Raw genomic sequence first — 9,417 nt, forward strand, 5'->3', positions numbered from 1 at the left:
CGTAATTACCATTAACTTGATTTGTCTTTGTAGCCGGTATACTGCGAAGTGAACGCTGATGTTGAAGCCGAATGAAACCTTTTGCCTTTTCCGTTAGGGATTCGGTGTCTACACTAGACAAAAAGTATCCCTTTCCCCGGCTAATAATTACAAAAGTTAGCTTGATTAGAAATAACCATTAAGGGGCCTTGTTGTCATAGCATCTTGAAACACATTTTGGCTGAGCCTAATTCTGAAATAACATTCGATGATGAAAAAGATGCCATCAAACAGGTTTAAAGGAAAAAAATACTTTTCTTTTTTTTTTGCAGTAAAAGACTTGGCCAAACAAACTCGGACAGGCCGGTGTATATCAGCAAGTTCTAACGAATGTCTGAAAATTACACTTGGCAGCAAGCGAAACAGTTTAGCGTGCATGTATTATAATCAACTGGGTCATTAAATTTGTTGGAGTAGCTGTAAGTCTGTGGCGGTGTTGTGTAGCCGCGCTCCTCCGAGTTATGGCAGCGTCAGTGTTTTCATGTCGAGGGCTGAGCTTATACTTTCAGCGTAGACCTGATGAGTGCTGAACCAATTTGTCTCCGAACCCTTAGGAACTTTGCTCAACTCTCTAAAGTAATTCCCTCACTTCTGGCTGCCTAAAACCTTGTCCCAGCACAAACAATAGCAATGCTTTGTAAAAGCCATTCTAAAACCTTTGCCAAGCATAATTTATCATTTGAATGACAATAGGCCACTTAACACAGCTTAAATTATTTCTTTGCACTATCAGCTACTTGACTGTATATGTGTTGTAACTGCACACTATCATTAACTGCAGAGTTTATGAGGTAGTCCCTTATCAAAGCCTTACACCACTAGTTTGGGTAGGAACTATGCTGAACTTTCTGTTTTCTCTCGGAGGTAGAAACCTAATAACACAAATCACATATTTCATGGTGTGAAAGAGCTGGTCCTGAGGGAGTGAGCTGTAATTTAGTTGTTTGGAATATTTGCGATCATTTTGTGCAACCTCGGATTGCTTAATTCACAAGTCGCACTCATCATTTTAAATTAAAAGTCTTGCGGATATAAGTATGTGTATCTGTGAGTATTCAACCTGTTCGTTATATAAAAAAAGGTTAGTGATGTTAAAGGGATACTTCACCCTCAATCAAAAATTCAGAAAATTCTGTTTTCATTTTTGGGTGAAGTATCTGTGAAAATGTACAACCCTCATGTTGTTTGAAACTGCGTAACTTCATTTGTTTTGTGTGAGTAATTTAGCCAAATGTCTGAACAGTTATCATTTTTACACTTTCATTTTAATTAATTTTACTCTGACTTACTCTTTAAATATTTTGTGGTAACTATAGTACACTACCATTCAAACGTTTGGGGTCAAACAATACTTATTTAGCAGGGACGCATTAAATTGATCAAAAGGGACAGTAAAGATATTTATGTCACAATAGATGTCTGTTTCAAACAAATGTGGTTTCCACAAAAATATTCAATTCAATTTTAAAATATATTGTAATAGAAAACAGTTACTGTTAGATCAAATAAATGCAGCCTTGCATGGTGAGCATAAGATACTTCTTTCAAAAGCAATAAAAAATCTTACCAATCTGTACTTTTGAGCCTGTTGTTTTGATCAATATATTGAATCTGATAACTTGTAACAGGTGTAGCCAATTTATTAGCCTCCAGATTTGTGCATTTTAAAATATATTTATAGTCTATGTAGCTAAAATCAACATCCACGAATTACAAGTTTTGGCTTGGTGTGTGCTTAAACCAACTGAGTATTTCCAGCTTAGGACTTATTAAAAGTCCAATGACAGATGCACGGTCACAGAAACTGGCCTATTTCATTAGCTTTGCTATAACTGATATAATGCATGCCTGCATTAATCCTTTTTGTCTGAGAGGAAAAAGTAGACTAAATGAAGTTCTCGGTTCTCTAAACTAAGCTTGTTCACAAACAAACTAGAAGGCTGAATGCTAAATATCTGACGTCACGAGGCTTAACAGCATTAGGCCTCTGTTGTGTGTGCAGGAACCAGTACCGGCGCTCTGCTCCGCGATTCTTTTGGAAAGCCCAGATTTAATTAGTGCATAAATCCCCTAAAAAATTCATGAATTTGCCTTGCCCCCTCGTTGCAAGTGACTCGGGCAATGGTGTTAGGCTTGTGGGTCGTCCCAATAAAGCAGGGTCACGCATGCTAACGCTCGCACACGCACACACGCATTCAAAGTAAGAAAGAGAAAAGAAACAACTGTTTATGTAAATAGGGGCTGTGTGTTTACTTGATGGAAGAATGGCAGGGCCCTGGTCCCCCCGTTCAGCTTAGCGAGTCCCAGCCAAAGGGGACCTCTCACCAGCAACTCCAGTCTTATTAAACTGATTACCAACTCCAACTAATTAATCAGAAACGAGGAGGGAGCAGTGTGCGTCGCTCCCAGAATACCCCCTTTCTCTCTTTCTCTCCATCTCCTGGTCCAAACCCCCCTCCTCCACTTTTCTCTCTTCTCTTTCCTCGGCTGTGATTGAAGTAGGGGAACGGTTATTTTTCATGCATCATCAGAACTGGTGGGATGGGAGGACGAGTAGTAATTACCTTACACAAACAAGGCCGAGATTGCCTGTGAAGCCACCTCTTTATTTTAGCTGGTGAGGAGAGAAGCGGGTGGAGGGTGGAGGGAAAAGGGTGCATAATGACTTCAAAACAGAAGTACAAGTGTGCCTCTTCAAGAGGATGTTGATTCTTTTATTTGAAAACACGTTTCCTTAACGCATCAAGCGACCAGGAACTTTCAGGATGAATTAAAGGGATGGTTCACCCAAGCAAATGAAGATTCTGTCATCATTTGCTCAAATGGATATGACTGTTTTTCTGTTGTGGATTGTTCTCCATGCAATTACAGTGAATGTGAACTGGAGCTTTCGGATTCAAATAAAGGTGCAAAAGCACCTTAAAATATATAAATAAAAGTAGCCCATAAGTCTACTGAAGTCATTTGATAGCTTTGTTTACGATACAGACCAACATTTACATTGTCCTTCACTGAAAATCACTGAAAATTCACTAAAAGTCCAGTAGAGGAGGAGCAGTGTCCAATTGGTGAACAAATCTTTTTACTTTTTTTTTTTGTCAGATCAGAATCAGTTGAACTGGTTCACAAACTAGTTTGAATGATTTGTTCAGAAATTGTACTTTTGGCTTGGTTCTCGAGTTTCTTACTTGTTCATTGTTTCCCAGTGGATAACTTTAATTTTGAGTGAATAATCTTCATAAAAAAAACTTGTTAGTGCATCTTGCAGGGGTGGGGGTGGGAGGTTATATTTTCTTTAAACTCTTTAGCCCGTTAGCGATGCTTGCGGGACACTTGGCACACTTTTTTATTGCCTTTTCTCCTGTCAAATATTTTAGTAATTGTCATGAATTACAGTAGGTATCAAACACATGTCGTTGAAATGGTCTGAGACTCAAGGTCTCATATTACACCACTATTTTGTGATAGAATCGTGATATATTAATGTGTGGCAGGAGAATGCGTCAGCCTGTGGCTATTTTTGCTATAGTTCCTAAACAAAATCTAACAAGAACCAAATTTTTTGTAATAACAACGTCAAATTGTGTATGCAACTTGGTTAGACATATGGCTTTCATTTTTATAATAATTTTAGTCCATATTATTTTGTCAAATAAATGAAAATGTACTTTTGCTTTACAATAAACTTAAACTTCTATAACTTTTTTTACACTTTTTTTTAAGTGCTTTTACTTCAGCAATAGTCTGCTGAGTCTACTTTAAAGAGTCTAACCTCAGGTCTGTATTCTAAAACATTAATTAACAGGTTAAATTATTATGATGCACATTTACAATTAATCAAAATGCCTTCTTTTCTGTTCCACATATGAAAATGTGAAGATTAGTCAATAATGACCATAGTTTATTTTTAGGATGATTATTCCTTTTAATATGATGTGTATCCTGGTGCCATTTGTCCCTTTTTTTAAATTGAGACAATTAAAAAAACTAAGAAAAAACAAACAAACACGAAACCATGCTCTTCCAATATTCCCTCAGCCCTCCAAACAGAGTGAGAAGCCATTGTCAGTGTGTTTTTCCAACACGTTTCTCCGGAGACCAGACTAACACAGTCTTTTCTTCGAACAGCCAATCTCTTAAAATGCCAAGTGTAACTGGGTGCCCTACTGTTCCTAATTAAAGCATGATTAAAGAGCAAAATGAAGGATTCCACAAAAGATGTATTCTCTCTCACTCTCTCTCTTTCTCCCTCTCCGTCTCTCTCTCTTCAAGGAGTTCAGATTAATCCCCATTGGATGTAGTCGAACCATTTATGCATTCCTGTTCTTCTGTTTATCAAATAAACCCAAGTAATTAGAGACTTTAGATAAGTAGGCTAAATGGATGCCCACCCTGTGTTATCCAAGGCGCTCTATCCTGATAGGAACTCTAGCGTGTTTGGTTAATATCTGCTGTTATCCATGTTGGAGAACAATGCCTTTGTGTCTGGCATCTGTTATTATGCTCACTGGGGCTTCTTCGACCTTAACAGACGGGATAGTCTGATTACATAAACCACTATTCTACACATTACACACTGACAGCAAACTTTTATTTGGCTGGAATTGAAGAATATATATTTATAGAAATAAATCATTTATTAATATAAAAGACAGAGCTTTTTGAGACAGCTCATTGCGTTCCTACCAGATGAAGCTAGTGTCTCTGTGAAGATCACAAACACAGGAGTTTTTGTTCAAGTCTTCATTGAGGTTTGATTTTCCAGCTTTAAACTGAATGCCATTACGCCTGAGAATGTGGAAAACCCCTCGAAAACATCTAAGACTAGAGTACCTGAGTTGGGCCTGTTGGCAACCCTTATGTCTAAAGTACGGGCAACTAATCCTCTTTTTGTTAGTCAGCTATAGAAAGTGAAACCAAATGGAGCCAGAGATTTCCTTTCTGTTCTTGGTGTTATAATGGCATCTATATCATTCTTCCATATTACTTACCGTTCACTAGACACGCACTTTAGTGTTATTGAACGTTCTGAAAGGAAGGGAAAAAACTATATTAGCAAATCAGCCTCTCATCTCCACACGCTAATCTCTCAAATCCTTTTTGAAAATAGAAATGATTTGACAGTCCATTTGAGTCACTTTTAGAAGATAATCAAATGTGTTTAATTGATTGCCCGACAAGCTTGTTTCGTCATAGGAAAAGAGGATGTTAAATCAGATCTTCTCATTGTCTTTGTTTATGTAAGGACTCAGAATCAACAGCTTGCTTTTTTTGGATTTGGCTTCTTCTCCGAGGATATCCGTTGTATTCCTTTTCATTTACAGTAAGAAAAGGCTGGCTATACGATCTTGTCTATCCCTTAAGAGATACCTGATATAAAATGCTTGAATAAAGAAGACGTCTGAGATTAAGATTCCCCGTCTGCCATGAATTAAAAGCATTCATTAGCACATCTCCTTTTCCGGAACACACTGTCCAGTCGTCCAAAACCAAGCAAATCATTTCTTTTTTTTTGAAAACCTCCCATTTAATAACCTCTGTTGAATAAACAGAATTAAGTAGGTCAAAATATGATTATGCACTGTTAAAGTGTGTTAAGCTCTCTTCTATTTCAACCGCTCTATAAATTATGCTAATTATGTGAACTATTCTCAGTTGATTGGCCTCCAAATGATTTAAAAACGATCATTGCTCTGAATTGAAATATGTATTTAAATTTAGCAAGCATCTGTATAGAACATACTATGTGTATTTTGAACATTAAAGCATTCGTATTGCAATTTTTCATATGATTGGTATTTAATAGTATTCTCAGAAGTTTTCCTCTGAATTTCCACTGCTATATATATATATATATATATATATATATATATATATATATAATAGAATATGACAACATGTTTTTACATTGCTTTAATAAAAATAAGATAAACAAATTTCAACTTTTTTGTTATACAAGATTCAACTAATTTTTAAAGTAATTTTAATGTAATTTAAGTTGAAATGACTTAAACATCGAAGTTGATTGTAAAAATTCACAGTGTAGCTATTTCAAATGGTCATTTTGATTCTCTCTTTTTCTCTTTCTCTTTCTCCATGTTTTGCATTATAAAACTGCTGTGAGAAGAATGGCAAACACCGTTAATCTCTTCTCTTGCTTACTGCCAATACATTACAAAGGGCCTAAGATAGGATTCCGCTCCAGTAGAGTAAACACTCACAATTCAGCAATTGTCCATTACGTCTAAATGCGGACGATAACAAGCCTCATTAATTTAACTACGAGTGTAAGTGGGGTAACACGAATCAGAATTAATAATTGCCCTCCAATGTAAATGCAATTGGCATTTTCCAAATTGTCTCTCCAAATTCTGGATGTAGCTCACAAAGGTTTTTTTTTTTTTTTTTGCTTCGTCTCCCCCTCCCCAATCCTAGGGATAGGTTTAGTCATGGATGTTTTTTTTAATTTGTTTACCACCTTCTCTCCTTTTCCCAAAAAAGTGATCAAGAAGCCATTTAATTGTTGGAAGAAAAGGAATCACTTCCACCCTTCCCTTGTTTTGTTGCCAAGTGTGCTGCCAGGAACATGAAATATCTCTCCATTTGTTTGTTGTAAGTCCTTGTAAGGAGAAAATCAGGTCAAATATAATAATGGGCTTGTTAAAGGCCCCCAGATTTCTCTCCTGACGACACTTATTTTGATTAGTTCTCAGAAAAGCTCGGCTCTCGGAAGAACTCGTTCACAACTTTAATCCATTCCGGGGTTAAAGCTAGAATGGCGAATTTAATGAGCAACTTTTAAAGACTTCAAAACACTGATGAGCTGAACTGTAACATTGAACTTACATAGAATCAACTTTAAAAACAATACTGTCAGACGTGTCTGACCTTGTGAGTTCTCTACTCGCTCTTTCCGTGCTCATTACTCTCGGTCACTTGCATCTTGTTGTGAAAGTGCGGATGTCGCTGCGGTAAGTGCATGTGAAAGGTGCATTTCTGGAAACACACCTGAGTGTGTGTGACAGGCAGGAGCTCCAGGGAGACAGACGGAGAGAGCGACAGGCTCAGGCTTGCCCCTCATCATCTGGCAGGAGACGCAGACACTGCGCTTTTTAAAAATGGATGGTAATTTAATTAACTCTTTCCTCCCCACAGGCTGTTCTGCACAGATGGAGCTAAGTGAGGGCGAGGGCAGCGGTAAAGGACTTGCTGTTGTGTCATGGGTTGGACAGTGTGAAAGTTGCTATGTGGACTTTAAGCAGTGCGGATTATGACTAGTCAGTCCCAGGTGATATTGAGAGACACAAACCTCCTGGGGGAGATTGGAAAAGTTGTGTTCACATAGCTTTAGCAGTCGGTGCGTCTCTGTCAAAGTACTGCGGAGGAAAAACAAAAACAGCTGTCGTTGTAGTTTAACTCTGGCTGCTCAAATATTGTTCTGGCAATGCAAAATAGAAAAACGATGAATGTAAAACTTAGTCAAAGCCTTTACCCTATGCTTAAATATTTTTATTTATTTATATAAGATTAATGGCAATTATCACTGTGTTTGCATGCTTAATTATTATTATTTATTTAAGTACTTGCTATTGGTGAAACTATATAAACAATATTAAAGGTATAGTTCAACCAAAAAGAACATTTTTAAGTTCTTTTTTGTGTGAGCGCATGATTTCTTTTCTTTTTTTTTGCGATACCATCAATCTCGTAATGCATCGATATTCCATTGAAATACAATCCAAAAACCATATACTGTAGTGCAATACCTTTATGACAGGGATGTTTTGTTTGTATCATCTACATAGGCTTTTGACCAGTGGTTACACAGGTTCATGGGTCTCAGCCATTGTCGTGGGTATTCCCAGTCGAGCGCAGATAATTGGTCAAGTCCCGCTCAACACAAGTCCAGACTTGAGAGGCATGAATGTGCATACATGACTGCCTCATTGGCTCTGTGGGTGGGCAGAAGGTGGTTAGGCCTTCTGGGGGATCTCATGTCATGTGATTGGAGTTTTTTCTAAAGCGAGGAGAAAGTGTATCCCAGAGATGAACTCCACAGGCACAGGGTCAGTTCTTTTAGAGTCAATGGGATGAGGTCTCCTCATGATGGTGAATATGTTTTGACCACACTGTCAGTTTCAGTGTGGCCCTGGAGACTGAGGTCTGTTTTGAGAAGGTTTAAAGTATTCTCTGTGGAGGCGTACTCAGTCTATGGGTGTGTGTAATTGCATTTGGAGTCATTGAGCCAATAGATAGTCAGGTGCTATCTATCTGTCTGTCTGTCCGTCCATCCATCCGTCTGTCTGTCTAGAAAGGTAGAAAAACATCTGTCTCTCTGTTTGCATTTTTTCTATATTTTCTATTTTATCTTTATATCCATCCATCACCCATCATTCATCCATCATCTAATTTTTAAATAAATTCATCATCCATTCCTTTTTGTTTCATCCATCCATTTTTTATATATTTTCATCCATCCATCCATTTTTAATATCTTTTTATTTTAATATCAATTTTTAAATATATCTTTATCCATCCACCAAAACATCAATCCATTTTTAAATCTTTTTATCCATCCATCATAAAGATGTCATACCTTTCTATTTGTGATTCAATGAGACAAGTTGACTCTTATAGACTTACCAAGAGTCCTGTTTGGAGCGAAGCTTCTTCCCCTGTATAATTACACAAGAACTAGTCGAGATGTTGTGTGCTTTAAAACCATGGACTTAAACAACACTTTGACTGACATAATTGATATGGGAATTTCCTGGTTATTTCTCGCGCGCTCTCTCTCTCCCTTTCCATGTATATCCCTTTTTCTTTCTCTGTTTTTCTAATGACATATTTAACAATTTGTTATAAACACCACAATCATACCCTCTATCATGGGAATTTCTATTAAAGGGGGTTGAGGGGAGAATCAGCGAATAAATAAAAGACATTCTCGGGGGAAATCAAGGAAACATGCAGATACATGTTGAAACTCTAGAGAGGCTTCTCATTGAGACTTGAGAGGGATCTGCCAAATGCTGATGTGATGGAACCACAGATGCCACACAACAAGAGGAGGGGAAAAAAACAGAGGGCCCGAGACCCGCAAGAAATAATGAAGCAATTAGAGAGACAATTATGAGCACCTGTGATGCTGATTGGCACACTCACACTCCATCTGTGTTTTCCTGATGCTAAAGATGCCTTAATGTTGCTAAGTTAACCTCTAACAAGGCCAGTAATGATTAGGAGTGCCCAAACGTACCGTCACACACACACACACACACACACACACACACACACACACACACACACACACACACACACACACACACACACACACACACACACACACACACACACACACACACACACACACACACA

This window comes from Siphateles boraxobius, unplaced genomic scaffold, assembly GCF_051911475.1.
Source record: "Siphateles boraxobius isolate OS27281-9 unplaced genomic scaffold, OSU_SipBor_1 20, whole genome shotgun sequence".
Taxonomy (NCBI): domain Eukaryota; kingdom Metazoa; phylum Chordata; class Actinopteri; order Cypriniformes; family Leuciscidae; genus Siphateles; species Siphateles boraxobius.